The sequence below is a fragment of the Arachis ipaensis genome, chromosome B1 (genome assembly GCF_059453495.1).
Source record: "Arachis ipaensis isolate K30076 ecotype BB chromosome B1, ASM5945349v1, whole genome shotgun sequence".
NCBI classification, from domain to species: domain Eukaryota; kingdom Viridiplantae; phylum Streptophyta; class Magnoliopsida; order Fabales; family Fabaceae; genus Arachis; species Arachis ipaensis.
The window spans coordinates 62,248,783-62,266,138 of NC_142436.1; positions in this window are offsets into that span (position 1 = coordinate 62,248,783).

The window sequence follows — 17,356 nt, forward strand, 5'->3', positions numbered from 1 at the left end:
TACATTCCAAAGGTGCATGCTATTCATATTTTCTGATATGATTGAGAGGTTTATTGATGTTTTCATGGATGATTTTTCAGTATTTGGTGACTCTTTTCCTAATTGTTTACACCATCTTGCCTTGGTGCTCAAGAGATGCCAACAGACTAACCTAGTTTTGAACTGAAAAAAGTGCCATTTTATGGTCACAGAAGGGGTAGTCCTTGGCTACAAAATCTCTAAGAAATGCATAGAGGTAGATAGAGACAATGTAGAAGTGATTGAAAAATTATCCCCCACCTTGCAATGTCACAGCAATTAGGAATTTCTTGGGACATGCTGGATTTTATAGAAGGTTCATTAGAGACTTTTCAAAGATTGCCAAACCTCTACGTAATTTGCTTGTCTCTAATGTACCGTTTATCTTTGATAGAGAATGCATGCAAGCTTTTGATGAGCTTAAAAGCAAGCTCTCCTCTGCACCTATTATAGCACCACCTAGCTGGGACTTACCTTTTGAATTGATGTGTGATGCATCAGATTTTGCTATTGGTGCTGTCTTAGGACAAAGGAGAGACAAGCTAGTGCATGTCATCTATTATGCTAGCAAGGTTCTTAATAAAGCCCAATGAATTACACCACCACTGAAAAAGAACTCCTTGCTAGAGTTTTTGTATTTGATAAATTTAGATCTTACCTCATTGGTTCTAAAGTCATTGTGTTTACTAACCATGCAACACTTAAATACTTGTTAACCAAGCAAGAATCTAAGCCTAGGTTGATAAGATGGATCCTGCTACTCCAAGAATTCAACATTGAAATCAAGGATAGAAGTGGAGTAGAAAATAAGGTGACTGACCATCTATCAAGGATACTACATGAGGAGAATGAAGCACATAGCCCTGGGGTGAATGAAAGCTTCCCGGATGAGCAATTGATGATAATCCAAGAGGCCCCATGGTTTGCAGACATAGCCAACTTTAAGGCCATTGGAGAGCTACCTTCCAACATCAACAAACACTTGAAAAGGAAGCTCATCAATGATGCCAAGTATTACATTTGGGATGAGCCTTACTGGTATGCAAAATCGTGATCGTTCATTCCTTGGTAACGGCGTCAAAAACTTAATACGCACGTTCATAATTTTAGTTCTTTGTCACAACTTCGCACAACTAACCAGCAAGTGCACTGGGTCGTCCAAGTAATAAACCTTACGTGAGTAAGGGTCGATCCCACGGAGATTGTTGGCTTGAAGCAAGCTATGTCACCTTGTAAATCTCAGTCAGGCGGATTCAAATGGTTATGGTGAATTGATAGTTAAAATATAATTAAAATATAAATAGGATAGAGATACTTATGTAATTCATTGGTGAGAATTTCAGATAAGCATATAGAGATGCTTTTGTTCCTCCTGAACCTCTGCTTTCCTACTGTCTTCATCCAATCATTCCTACTCATTTCCATGGCTAGCTTTATGTAGGGCATCACTATTGTCAATGGCTACTTCCCGTCCTCTCAGTGAAAATGGTCCAAGATGCGCTGTCACCACACGGCTAATCATCTGTCGGTTCTCGATCATACTGGAATAGGATTCAGTAATCCTTTTGCGTCTGTCACTATGCCCAACACTCGCGAGTTTGAAGCTCGTCACAGCCATCCCTTCCCAGGTCCTACTTGGAATACCACAGACAAGGTTTAGACTTTTTGGATCTCAAGAATGGCCGCCAATAATTCTAGTCTATACCACGAAGACTCTAATCTCACGATCAAGAGGCTAAGAGATACACATTCAAGCTTGTTTGCATGTAGAACGGAAGTGGTTGTCAGGCACGCGTTCATAGGTGAGAATGGTGATGAGCGTCACATAATCATCACATTCATCATGTTCTTGTGTGCGAATGAATATCTTAGAGAAGAAAGAGGCTTGAGTTGTATAGAAAAACAATAGTACTTTGCATTAATTCATGAGGAATAGCAGAGCTCCACACCTTAATCTATGGTGTGTAGAAACTCTACCGTTGAAAATACATATGTGATGAAGGTTCAGGCATGGCCGAATGGCCAGCCCCCCATAAAGGTCTAAGATAGCATAAAACTGATCAAAGATTTTAAAATGATCAAAAGATGTAAATACAATAGTAAAAAGTCCTATTTATACTAAACTAGTTACTAGGGTTTACAGAAATGAGTAAATGATGCAGAAATTCACTTCCGCGGCCCACTTGGTGTGTGCTTGGGCTGAGCGTTGAAGCTTTCACATGTAGAGGTCTTCCTTGGAGTTAAACACCAGTTTGTAACCTATTTCTGGCGTTTAACTCTGCTTTGCAACCTGTTTCTGGCGTTTAACTCCAGAATAGGGCAGAAAGCTGGCGTTGAACGCCAGTTTGTGTCGTCTAAAATCGAGAAAAGTATGGACTATTATATATTGCTAGAAAGTCCTGGATGTCTACTTTCCAATGCAATTGAGAACGCGTCATTTGGACTCTTGTAGCTCCAAAAAATCCACTTTGAATGCAGGGAGGTCAGAATCCAACAGCATCTGAAGTCCTTCTTCAGCCTCTGAATCTGATTTTTGCTCAAGTCCCTCAATTTTAGCCAGAAATTACCTGAAATCACAGAAAAATACACAAACTTATAGTAAAGTCCATAAATGTGATTTTTATTTAAAAAATAATAAAAATATATTAAAAACTAACTAAATCATACTGAAAACTATGTAAAAATAATGCCAAAAAGCGTATAAATTATCCGCTCATCACTTACCTCTTCAGAAGATGTGCTGATGGGATTCTACGAAGATGCATCTCTCATGTGGAAGGACAAGAGGATATTTTAGTAGAGAAAGGACCGCAAACAAGGTGTTGCAGTATAGATTCTTTTGGCCTACAATATTTAAAGATGCAAAAGAGTTTGTGATAAGGTGCAATGAGTGTCAAAAGGCTGGCAACTTACCCAAAAAAAAATGAAATGCCACAAAGATTCATCATGGAATTGGAATTGTTTGATATTTGGGAGATTGATTTCATGGGACCATTCCCTCCTTCATACTCAAACAATTACATATTGATGGCTATGGACTATGTGTCTAAATGGGTAGAGTCCATAGCTACATCAACAAATGACAACAAAGTAGTGATCAACTTCTTGAGGAAGAACATATTTAGTCGGTTTGGGGTTCCAAGAGCTCTTATAAGTGATGGGGGAACTCATTTTTGTAACAAGCAACTTGAGACACTCCTTCTCAAATATGGTGTTAAGTACAAGGTAGCAACCCCATATCATCCACAAACTAATGGTCAAGCTGAAATTTCAAATAGAGAGCTCAAGAGAATTCTTGAGAAGACTGTTGGAAACTCAAGAAAAGATTGGTCCAAGAAGCTAGATGATACATTGTGGGCTTATAGAACAGCTTTGAAGATACCTATTGGCATGTCTCCATCCCAATTAGTGTTTGGAAAAGTTTGTCATCTACCAGTGGAGCTTGAACATAGAGCATTTTGGGCTCTAAAGATGTTGATCTTTGATAATCAAACTGCTGGGGAAAGAAGATTATTGCAGCTCAATGAGTTAGATGAATTCATATCTCAAGCTTATGAAAATGCCAAGATTTACAGGGAGAAAACAAAGAATTGGCATGATCAAAAGCTAGCAAGAAGAGAGTTTATAGAGGGTCAAAAGGTGCTATTGTACAACTCAAGGCTCAAATTTTTTTCAGGGAAGCTGAAGTCAAGATGGTCTGGACCATTTAGAATCATCATGGCTTCTTCTTATGGTCATGTGGATTATAGAGCTTATGGATGACAAAATACAAAGGACTTTCACTGTCAATGGCCACAGACTTAAGTACTACTTGGGGGACTCATTAGATGAGCAAAGAGTGAACTATAACCTCAACTGAAGAGGAAGAATCGTCAAGCTAGTGACGTTAAAGAAGCACTAGTTGGGAGGTACCCCAACACCCATATCCTTTCAATTTCAAGCTTTTTAGATTAGCTTATGTTGTTTGTTTTTCAGTCTTAAGTTGTTAGTTGTTTAGTTAGCAGTTTCTTTAATTTGAACTTTAAAGGTTTCTCTAGCTTTCTGGAAGTGCAACCTACATGCTACACTATATGATGTTGTTAATTGGGTTGAGAAACTAGCTAAAGAGCTAAGTTTGGTGTGGCCATTAACCCACTTAATTTGAGCTTACATAAAAATAATTGAATTAATCTTAAGAGTAAGCCCAAATTTAAGTGTGGTGTAGCTACCACCATAAGAGATCTATGCGTACAACCCAATTGATTTATGTCTGAAGGCAATTAGTAAGTTGTTGGGCTCATAAAATGGCCACTTTATTGCATACATATGAATTGGAAGTGGAAGAGCATGAAAGAATTAATTTTATTCCACTCATAATGTATACAATAAAGTTCAATCATGAGACCAATTACTATATGCAATGAATCTAAGTTTGGTATCCAAGAGACACACATTAAATGCCATTTAACTGGAGGAATATAAAGCAACTTCTGATCACTAATGAGGAGTTGTAACTGAATTTTTAGGTAGAGGTGGGGCCCACATGACATTGATCACTCATCAAGTCAAGGAGTAAAAGTGTACTTCACATTTTGGAACTCAAAAGTCTGAGGAAAGCTGAAGAGATTGGGGTTGGCACCTTTTCCCACGCTGGGCGCCACTCCCAAGTGTGAAAGCTTTAAATTTTTGCCAATTCACACCTTCCAGATTTTTCCCTCGCTCCTCTATATAATGCACTCACCCACCTATATTCTTCCACACTACAAACTCCCCTCCTCTCACCCGTGACCATGACTCTTCCCTTCTCTACTTCCTTCCTTTCTTTCCTTCTTTCTTGTTTTCTTAATTGGGACAATCAAGTCCTAAGTTTGGTGTTGAAGTAAACCCGCTTTGCTTTCTTCCTTTACCCTTCTCATCACTCTCTAAACGCTCTCATTACAACCAAATGGCACCACCAAAAGCCACCGGTTCAAAGAAGAGAAAGACCAATGAGGCTTCCTCTGGCTCTTCAAGCTACAATAAATTCAAGTTCCTCTCATTCTTCCACCAAAATCAGTTTTATGGGTGGGTGAGTGAGAGATAAATAATCCCTGAAGTTGGCTTTCAACTAGGGAGAGATGAGCATAGGGAGATCACCATTGAGATCAACAATAGGGGCTGGGCTATCCTTTGCAACCCACCAAAGAAGGTAGTGGAAAGTCTAGTAAGAGAATTTTATGCCAATGCCATGCCTCAACCAGGACAAAAGTATGACTACCAAAGCTATGTGAGGGGGAAGAGCATTGATTATAGCCCTGCAAATTTGGAGAGTGACGTTAGGATTCTTGCTAGTAAAGAATTTTATAAAAACAGTCGCGTTGTAGATATAGTCTCTAAACCAACAGAAATCCCTTCGTACAAACGTTTTGGTTGTCACAAGTAACAAACCCCTTTTTAAATTGTTAACCGAAGTATTCAAACCTCGGGTCGTCTTCTCAAGGAACTGCAGGGAAGTATGTTCTTATTATTGGCTATAAAGATTGTAAATCGGGGTTTAGAGGATGGGAAGCAAGTGATTTAAATGACAAATAAAGTAAATGAAGAACAAGTAATTTAAATAGCAAGTAAATTAAATAAATGACTGTAAATAAGCTTTTGGCAAGGTATGAGAAATTAGAGGTCCTATCCTAGCTATCCTTATCAAAGATGATGATAATTGAATCTTAATTCCGCTTTGTTAACCTTTACTAAAGTAAAGGAAGGTCAAGGGATTAATTAATTGATCTTCGAATCCTATTTATTTCCTAAGAAAAGATTGGGATTATTGAAGCTCAAATTAACAAAGATAACAATTGTCAAGCATGTTTGAGTTTGATAGCTCCTGAGTTACTGATTTCTTAACCAAGACCAAAAGGGAGAAAAATAAATCTATCGAAATAAAAATGCCTTCAGATTGGGAATGACAGTAACATAGATAAAAGAAAGCGATATTAAACTGAAATACCTCAAATAACATTAATTCAAAATAGTAATCTGTAACATGGGAGTATTCATAAATTCAATTATAAAAGTAAACAAGCAACTAAAGCAATGAATAAAAGTAAAAGAGAAGCTTAAAGTAAAGGAATATTAAAACCTGGGATCGAGAGTTACTCCTAAAGAGAGAAGTCCTAAATCCTAATCCTAAAGAGAGAGAGAATATCTCTCTAAACTAAATCTAAATCATGAAAACTAAACTAAAGTGGTCTCTTTTCTGAATGAATGCATTCTCTCACTTCATAACCTTTGGTCTATGCCTTCCGGACTTGGATTTGGGCCAAAAAGGGCTTCAGAAATCACTGGGAGCATTTTCTGCAATTTCTGGTGCGTGGCCTCTGTCACGCGTCCGCGTGGGTCACGCGGTCGCGTCATTCGAAGCTTTTCTTGCCACGCGGTCGCGTCAGTCATGCGGCCGCGTCGCTGTTGATTTGCGCTTGGCACGCGTCCGCGTCGCCCATGCGATCACGTGGATGCCAATTTCTTCAGAAACTCCGTTTTGTGCTTTCCTTCCATTTGTTTATGTTTCCTTTCCATCCTTTAAGTCATTTCTGCCTTAGAAGATCTGAAACTACTCAACACACTAATCACGGCATCGAATGGAATTAAAGGTGATTAAAATAATTAATTTAAAAGCATAGGAAACATGTTTTTCACATACGTCACATAATAAGGAAGGGAAAGTAAAACCATGCAATTAACATGAATAAGTGGGTGAAGGATTGAATAAATCACTCAAACTAAGCACAAAATATATCATAAAATATGGGTTTATCAACCTCCCCACACTTAAACAATAGCATGTCCTCATGCTAAATCCAAGGTAATAAGTAAGGTTAAAGTGATGGAATGTCATGCAATGCAATCTAATCTAAATGCAACTACCTAAATACATCATGCAATTCTAATTTTTATTTACTCACTTGTATATAAAGCTTACAGGTAGTTAAATTAATTCACATTCTCAAGGAGTCATATATGTATATATAGCCAAGCCTTAGATAATCAATAAGCACTTTTACAATTGAGATGGGAGAAAAAGTATTTTATGAACTTGCAAGACAATTAGATAATTCAAATAGAGATAAATGTTAATGAGCTATTGAACCCTCGCTAGATTTGTGTTTACTCTCTAGTCACTCAGTGTTTATTGGGTTAATCACTCTATTCCTCTTTTTATTCTTCCTTTCTATAACTTTGTTCTTCATCTAACCAATCAACAATTATAGAATACAGTCATACCAAAAATTATGAGGTCTTTAATTAAGGTTGTAATGGGGCCAAGGTAAAGGTAAGGATATATGTATAAGGCTAAGTGAGCTAATAAGTGAATCCTTAATTAGACTAAGATCTCACCTAACATACATACTTAGTAAAACAAAACTTCTTTACCTATTTTCCCATATTTTTCCACTTTTGATGTTACATGCTCATGTTTCAATTTTTATTTTTATCTCATGTGCATTGCTTTTATTTTACATTTGGGGAATTCTTTTGTATCCCCTTTATTAAATACTGAAAAATAACCTTTTTTTTAATGCACATGGTAATTTAATCACTTTGATTTCTCATGAGCATGCTTTCCAAAATTTCTTATTTTGAGTTATTTTATTCTTTTCAATTTTTTTCTACCTCTTGTTTTTATCATCCATGTTCCCAATAGGTTTCCCATATTTAAAGTATTCATAATTTGCTATCTTAAGCTAACCAAGGATTCAACTTGGGATTTTATTTTGTTTTTCTGCTTAAGGCTAGTAGTGTGGCTAAATAGAATAAAAGGGAATTTAAAGGCTCAAGGGGGCTAACAAGGGTGATGTGAAAGGTAGGTTAATTTGGGATAAGTGAGCTAAAATCAAATGATGGCCTCAATCACTCTTTTGGTATGCATATCTATATTCTATATTCTATATTCTATAATTGGACATATAGATTAAAACAAAGTAAAGAATACTAGAATAAATAAGAAGGGCGGAACACACAGGAATAAAAATTATGGTTTAAATATAACCATACAATTAAGCTTAAAACTCACAGGCTGTATGTTCTCTAGCTCAAAAATCATTTATCAGTTATGTATGTCATGCAGGTTTAGTTAAAAATTCCCATTATTCTCAATGTAAAACTTAAGGTGGCTTTAAAGTTCTAGTGTTCCTCCTTGATGAAATGTTGTTAACTAACTAACATGTAATTCTATATGTACAAGGTGTGTGGATTGTTTCTATTAAGTTCAAGTTTCTAGTTTACTTCCTTTTTATATTTTCAATTTAAACTAAGCTATCTTATGCTAAAAAGGGTAAACTATACTAATTAATCCACAATTTTCTATAACTACTAAGTTAGAATTGCAACTAAACTAAATAACTAAAAATATGAACTAAAGTGCAAAATGCAGAAAATATAGTAAAAATACATAAAAATAACAATGTATCAGAAAATAAGAATAAAAATAAAAAGAAAAATACAGAAAAATATCCAAAATAAAAGAAAAAGAGTCTGTAGTGGTTCACCAAAATAATACGCCAGAGATGGCGACCTCCCCACACTTAAAATGAAGCATCGTCCCTGATGCTCACTCAAGCAGGGTGTGAAGGGGTGTCATCACTGGAAGGAATGGTAGCTGGGGTCTCTATGGTGGTGACTGGCTGAAGGTCTGGCTGCTATAGGGAAGGGGCTGTTTGAATGGGATCTCAGGGTCTACAGCCTGGATCTGATGTGGGACCTCTGCCTGTGGTGCAGCCTGCTCGGTGTCTGCCTGCTCTACCTCTCCCTGGGGATGGGTCTCTGCCTCGGGCGCATCCGCCTCCTCCTTAGAGGCCTCGGATGGTGTGTCAGGCTCAGAGGGGATGTCGCTGGATCGTATTATCAGCTTCAGGTGCTCATAGCGTCGCTTGTTGCGACGCTCCATCTGGTCAAGTCGTCGAAACAAGCGGTGCACCAGATGATAGACAGGCTCTGTGGCAGGTGGAGGTGCAGTGGTGGTGGCAGGGGTGGATGGTGCAGCGGTAGAGGAAGAGGGGCCGACGGATGGTGTGGCTGTGTTAGTAGTGACAGTCAGGAATAGAGGTCTGTAGCCCAGGGTCAGAAAGTTCCTGCTGTGCGGGATAATCTTCTTGCATTCTGTAGCAGGTGGCCTCTCATCAGCATCCTCCCATGGCACGTCAGCTCGACGGCCCAGCTGGGTAACCAGATAGGGAAAGGGAAGAGTGCCTCGGATGTAGACCCTGGCCATATAGTGCCGGATAAAGCGTGGCAGGTACAGGTCCTTACCCTCCATCACACACCATAGGAGGGTGATCATAGCGGCTGGTATCTCAGTCTCGTGAGTACTCGGCATAATGTAGTTGATGAATATCTGATGCCATAGCCGAGCCTCATCATTCAGGTAAATCCGCTTGATCCCTTTTGGCATGGTGGTGTTCTGACCCATGATCCAAGGAACTGACGGGTCAAGGGCAATCCGGGCCTTGACTGCATCCCAGTCAAAACGCATAAAGCGCATATCCTCCTCAGCTTTCTGATAGCCATATGTCTGATCAGTCCTAGGCAGAAGCTTCAGAACTTCTTCTATTGCCTCCTCAGTAACCAGAATCTGCTTTCCTCTGAGGTTCACTGCATCTAGGGAAGTTTTGAAGTAGTTGCAGTAGAATTCCCTAACCCAAGATGCATTAACCTCTGTCAGAGGTCTCTCTAGAAAGAACCAGCCTCTTTGTTTGATTTGATCAGAGGTATATTGCTGAAGTTCTTCTGGGATCTTCAAAGTCTGCTCCAGGTATAGGTTCCTGGAGTTTGCAAACACCGGATACTTCATCTCACAGTATCGGTTTGCAAACTTTATTGGGTCATTGGCGGAAAGTAGCTGGTCGGCCTTCTCCTACGGGGTAAAGGCTTTCTCCCGCAAGGAGGCGTCATGCATGAGATCTATGATAGACATGGAGGCTTCTCCTCTTTTTCTTTTGCCAGTAGTGGCCTTGCCTTTGCCTTTTCTATGACTGGCAGACATCCTGTAAAGCAGAAAACCAGGATATATAAAAATAGGAAAGCAAATAGGCAAATAATCACAAGAAAACACAAAATGGTAAAGGAGCAATAGGATAATGAATATGAGTTAAGTAGATGTGCATTTAAGATTGTATAGATGTGAAAAATCGGAAAGAAGTGTTCACAATCCAAAATGTAATTGAATGCATGTTAAATAGAAAGATTAACATCATGCCTTGGTTAGAATGTTAAAAGAAAGTGAAAGAAAAGCAAAAAAAAAAAGTTTTGAAAAGGTTAGGTTGGTTAGAGTTAAAATTAGTGAGTTAGTGACAAATGGGTTAAAGTAAGAGGCATAATAAAAATAGTCCAAGTAACAAGTAATCACAGGTAGAAGCTATAAGTAACTCATATCCAAACAAGTAAAACAGTTTGATGATGATTCAAATAGAGATAGAAAAAGCAAAAATAGGAATCAAACATCAAGATTGCAGTTTAGGAACCAGGAAATCAAAAGGGATAAGAAAGCCTGCCTTGGCATTCATGGAATGGTTTGGTTAAAGTAGTGGAGAACAGAGTTCAAAATTCCAAAACCAAAACATGAATGAAAGTCAAAAACAGTTTACAAAAATTTGGGCAGCATTCCGGCTAAAATTGGATTTTCCCGGAAAATAAACAGCAATCAAACGGTTCATATGAAATAAAAAAAATCAAGCTGCAGTTACATATAATGAATATAAACATGAAAATTCAGTGTAAAGAGCAGCAATATACAAGAAATACAGCATATGAACAAGATCACAGCAACATCAGATTTGCAAATTTGATAAAATAGAAACATGAACAGTGCAAGTAAATAGACCTAAATCCACTAACCACATCCTAGGCTACCTAACAACCTAAAATCCACTACAACATGCATATCTAACTAGCCTAAACATGAACATAAACGGAAAAATAAGAATAACTACGAATGGATAAAAGGGATTGTGTGTTGCGGAACCTGGAAGGCTGAATAAGGAGAATAGGAAGAAAGGTGGCTCGGGGTGGTGGGCACAGCGGCGCGGCTGTTCGGGGCAGGGGGAAGAGAGGGTAATGGGGGTAGGGGAAGGGAGGGGGAAAGGGGTGGTGTTGCTGGTGGAAGGGGGGGTTGCGGTTGGGACGGTTGGAGGTGGTGGGTGGTGGCGTGGAGGGGAGCAGTGGTGGAGGAGGAGGGAGAAAGAAGAAAGAGGAAGAAAGAAGGGGGAAGGAGGGAGGGGGTGGGTGGCGGCGGCGTCTGGGTGGTCGGCGGCATCTGGGTGGTGGCGCGGTAGCGGCTGGGTGGTGGTTGTGGTTTGGAGGAGGAGAGAAGGAAGGGGGTGGGGTTCAGTGGGGCGCGAGAATAGGGTTTCGCGTGACATGGGGGGTTATAATTTGAATCCACGCAGCCGCGTGGGGCACGCGGTCGCGTGGCTGGAGCGAAAAAGGTGGTTGATCCACGCGATCGCGCGGAGGGCAAAAAGAGTAAATGATGCGATCGCATAGGGCATGCGATCGCGTCGCTGGAATTTGTGCTAAACGCACGAATCCAGCGTCGTTTCAGCGCAACTCTCTGTCTCCTTTGGGGTGTTCGTGCAATCCATACGAAGCGGTCGCGTCGCTGACGCGGTCGCGTGGGATTGGTATTGTGCGAGTGATGCGATCGCGTGGGTGACGCAATCGTGTGGGCCATTTGTGCGAAACGCACAGTAGCCGCACGATTCCAGCCTAACTTTCTGGACGTTGGATGTTTACGCCGATCTCCAGGTCACGCGGCCGCATGGATGACGCTCTCACGTGGGAAGTGTAGTTCGCCATTTGACGCGATCGCATGGGTGATGCGGTTGTGTCGCGCACCCTTTTTTTTTACGCATGAAAAATGCAGAATGCAATGATTAATGTGAATGCTATGCATGATCCCAAGTTTAATAAAATAAAATAAAACTCAAAAACAAAACTAAATAAAATTAAAAGTGTAAAAGGAACGATCATACCATGGTGGGTTGTCTCCCACCTAGCACTTTTAGTTAAAGTCCTTAAGTTGGACATTAGAAGGGCTTCCTGTTATGGTGGCTTGTGTTTAAATTCATCCAGAAATCTCCACCAATTCTTGGAATGCCAATAGCCTCCGGAGTCCCAAACTAGGCATGTAAAGCTTCTGAACAGCTTCAAATAGATTGTCAGGCTCCCGGGGTGACGAATGTCAGAATAGATTCCAGGATCCCAAGCCTTGTTTTTAGATCCGCCTCCGTCTTGATCTACATGTTTCCTTCTGGGCGGTTTAGAAAGTAGATTCTCACCATGGTAACCAAACGTTTTCCATGATCCATTCGATTGAACATGATACCAATCCGTGCACTTCAAGTTGAAGCATGGAACCTTATTGAACCTTGTGCACTAGCTCTGAGCACGAGCCATTTCCCTCTTACTCTTAAAGCCGCAGAGAGCTCTAAGCTGGCCATATGTTTCAAGTAAACCATATTCAAGTGAAAAAGTAAAGTTAAAGGTTAAGGATTATACCCACTTGAAGCTTGTATTAGGTGGTAATGGCCTTGGGATAGGTGTTTCCAGTGGTTCTGTAAGTTCTGCTCCCTGGTAATCTTCTGTGAATTCCTCCACTTCTTTGCAAGGGTCTTCAAACGCATCATCACCCTGGTCAAAGTCTTCTATGTCTTCCTCATCACTAGAGTCATAAATTGGAGGTTGAGAGAAATCTACCTCTGCATCATCTTCGTATTCACTTGGGGAAGATACTTCGATCTCAGAGAATTCACTTGCGGATGCAAGTTCATCACTAAGAAAACTTGACTTGTGACTATCATCATCAAGAGAATTTGCTTCTTGGATTATTCCGTCTGATTCTTCATAAATGATTTGCCTTGGGGATTGTGCGCTATCCTCCTTAGCATTAACTGTAATGTCCTTGACGGATTTCTCTTCAGCTCTGGATTCCCATGGAGGTTCAGCATCTCCTAGATCTTCAACCAACTATTCTTCTTGTACAATGACAGCTTCTTCTACTTGTTCTAATACGAACTCATTCTCTGTCTTGTCCACTGGCGTTTCTAGTATCTCCTTCATACTACGCTCTTCATTAGATTGTCCACATGGGGCAGTGGTTGGTTCTTGAACGCTCGAACGTCTAGAAGCTAATTGCTTTACTGCCTGCTCCAGTTGATGAAGGGTTGTTTGAAGTTGATTTACTGTTTCCTTGAGGCGAACTTCTGATTCTCGGGGTGATAGACTTGGATACGGCACAGGGGGAAGTGGTGGTGTTCGAGGTGACTGGATTGGAACTGGGGGAGATGAGGATCATACGGTGGTGAATGGTGAAAAGGAGCTTGTGAGTGTGGTGGTATAAAGTTGCGTTGAGAGGATGGCCTATAAGCACAGGATGGGGCTTGTTGGTAAATACAAGGTTGTCCACCATGTCTATTTGCTTGGTATGCATTGATAAACGGTCTTTGTCCATGATATCTTGGAGGGTTTTGTTGCCTAGAGGGTTGATCAGATCCTCTTGGCTCCATCCATCTTTGATTGCTCTGACCTTGATGCATGTTCCTGTTATAACTTTCATTCCTTTCAACAACATTAGAACTAAACTCAAAGCGAAAGGGGTGAGAATTCATAGTAGCTAAAAGAAATAAAAAGGGGAAAAAGAAAGACAACTAAACAAGTAAAAAGAAAAATATTTACAATAACCAATAATAAGGCACACGATTGCAGTTCCCCGGCAACGGCGCCATTTTGACGTTAGGATTTTTGCCAGTAAAGAATTTTATAAAAATAGTCGCATTGTAGATATAGTCTCTAAACCAACAGAAATCCCTTCGTATAAACGTTTTGGTTGTCACAAGTAACAAACCCCTTTTTAAATTGTTAACCGAAGTATTCAAACCTCGGGTCGTCTTCTCAAGGAACTGCAGGGAAGTATGTTCTTATTATTGGCTATAAAGATTGTAAATCGGGGTTTAGAGAATGAGAAGCAAGTGATTTAAATGACAAATAAAGTAAATGAAGAACAAGTAATTTAAATAGCAAGTAAATTAAATAAATGACTGTAAATAAGCTTTTGGCAAGCTATGAGAAATTAGAGGTCCTATCCTAGCTATCCTTATCAAAGATGATGATAATTGAATCTTAATTCCGCTTTGTTAACCTTTACTAAAGTAAAGGAAGGTCAAGGGATTAATTAATTGATCTTCGAATCCTATTTATTTCCTAAGAAAAGATTGGGATTATTGAAGCTCAAATTAACAAAGATAACAATTGTCAAGCATGTTTGAGTTTGATAGCTCCTGAGTTATTGATTTCTTAACCAAGACCAAAAGGGGGAAAAATAAATCTATCGAAATAAAAATGCCTTCAGATTGGAAATGACAGTAACATAAATAAAAGAAAGCGATATTAAACTGAAATACCTCAAATAACATTAATTCAAAATAGTAATCTGTAACATGGGAGTATTCATAAATTCAATTATAAAAGTAAACAAGCAACTAAAGCAATGAATAAAAGTAAAAGGGAAGCTTAAAGTAAAGGAATATTAAAACCTGGGATCGAGAGTTACTCCTAAAGAGAGAAGTCCTAAATCCTAATCCTAAAGAGAGAGAGAATCTCTCTCTAAACTAAATCTAAATCATGAAAACTAAACTAAAGTGGTCTCTTTTCTGAATGAATGCATTCTCTCACTTCATAACCTCTGGTCTATGCCTTCTGGACTTGGATTTGGGCCAAAAAGGGCTTCAGAAATTGCTGGGAGCGTTTTCTATAATTTCTAGTGTGTGGCCTCTGTCACGCGTCCACGTGGGTCACGCGGTCGCGTCATTCGGAGCTTTTCTTGCCACGCGATCGCGTCAATCATGCGACCACGTCATGTGCGTTCTTCTTAAGGCGCGCGGTCGCGTCAGTCATGCAGCCGCGTCGCTGTTGATTCGCGCTTGGCACGCATCCGCGTCGCCCATGCGATCGCGTGGATGCCAATTTCTTCAGAAACTCCATTTTGTGCTTTCCTTCCATTTTTGTATGTTTTCTTTCCATCCTTTAAGTCATTCCTGCCTTAGAAGATCTGAAACTACTCAACACACTAATCACGGCATCGAATAGAATTAAAGGTGATTAAAATAATTAATTTAAAAGCATAGGAAACATGTTTTTCACATATGTCACATAATAAGGAAGGAAAAGTAAAACCATACAATTAACATGAATAAGTGGGTGAAGGATTGAATAAATCACTCAAACTAAGCACAAAATATATCATAAAATATGGGTTTATCAGAGAGGATGCTAGAGGTGAGGTGCACAAGTTTCACCCAATGTTATGAAGAAAGGATGAAGCAAATTGATCCGGGTTTTGAAGAGATCTTGAATGAGATTTGTATCCTCAATGTTCAGTGGATCAATGACAAATATGGAAGGCCAAACCAGCTAAGAAGAAGAAACTTGTGCCCTCAAGCTAGATGGTGGTTAGATTTTGTGAGGAGATGCCTCAACCCCACCTCCAACACTTTGGAGGTTACTTTGGAAAAGGCTGTACTAATCTACAGCATAATGAAGGGGGAGAACATCAATGTGGGGAGATGATAGCAAACAACATTCACAGGATGCTGAAGAGCACCAAAGATAGCACTAGATTAGCCTTCCCAAGCATCATTCAGCGATTGTGTGATGAGGCTGGAGTGGAGAAGGTCATTGATGAAACATTGGTTGAGCAAGACAAACCAATCACTGCAAAGAAAATGGAGAAAGTGTGGCCATCAACCCACTACAAAGAGCCAGAGAACATATGGCTCATGTGCAAGAGCCACAAGGGCCACCACAACAAGAAGAAGCTTATGTTCAAGCACCATTTCCACAGCTTCAAGCACCATTTTCACAGTTCCAAGCACAATTTCCAGAAGGCTTTAATTGGGAGGAGATGCAAGGAAACATTCACCAAATGCAAGGAAACATTAACCATATGCAAGAAGACATCACTCAACTTAGGGAGCAGCAAAAATAATGGGAACAAATACAAGAGAGTATCCAGCAACTCCAAGGGAGTGTAGAATACATGAAATAGCAGCAAGGTTAATTTCATTGGGCAGAAATGCAAGGCAGCCTCAACAAGATCATGGAGCAAAATCAAGTGCAGCAGAGGAACCTTGCTGAATTCAGGTCCCTCTATGAGGCTAGGACCACATCAAGGAATATAACATAAATACACAAGCGAAGCTAAATCACTTGTGTAATGTGGTAGCCATTCTCAACCCCAATTATCCAACATTCATGCAAGGTATGAAAGAGCTTAGTGCTAGGCAAGAAGAGATACTATCCAAGCACAAAGAGGATGAGAGAACCTATATGAGGAGACTAGGCTTTTGGAAGCCAAGGGACAACCCTGCACAAGAAAGAGCCTCCAAGAAGAAGAATGGTGATGAATCCTCAAAGAAGAAGGATAAGGGGAAGGGACCTATGTATTGAAGTTGCTTAAGAGTCTAAATTTACTGCTTAATAATTTATCTTGATTTACTAGCTGTTGTTTGGTCATGAGTATAGAGTCTTTCTGTGAATCCTTTGAATTTCTGTTTTTAATTTGAGAAAGAAAATGTCCTTTTGTTAAGTCTTCATTACATCAATAAAAATAGTTGGTTTCCACAAGAATCAATGATGAGTTGTTGCAAAAACAAGAGCAACAGACTAAGACCCAAGTGAGATAATTCAAATTAAGAGATGAAAAACAAGTATTGAGTCATGAATAAAAATCTGAAAGTAAGTAGATCATAATGAACACTTAGACATAGAGGACATCACAAGTAGATGCCTAGGATGACCCTTGAATATCCATAGAACCAAGAAGTAGTAAGAAAGACCCAAGACTCTGAGTATCAACTACTAGGATCAAAGAAATAAACAAATAGCTCAAAGAGCCAAGATCCTAGTAGATGCTTGTGGTGAAGATGTGTCAAGAAGAGAAACCTGAGCAAGTAAATTCTTAGAGGTGTTTCAACACCTAGTACCCTAAAATCAACTGGTTTGGGAGTGCTAATTGAAAGCTTAAACTAAAAGGTCATCTTGAGACAAAACACTTAGAGTCGTGGTCAATAAAGGAAACAAAAGAGGAATGAAAAGAAAAGAACAATTAAAGGAAAAAAAATAACAAAACTTACTACTTCAAGGTGACAATCAATAGAAAGGGCTCTAGAAGCAAGTACTTAAAGGGGTCCTCAAAAGTCTAGGAGTTCATTGTGATATGAAAATCACAAAGCTCATGCATGATTTGATACTTAACCTCTATCTTTAATTGTGAATATACTCTCTTAAGGGTCAAGTCTCAATCAATTAAGAACAATTCACATTAATTTGCTTG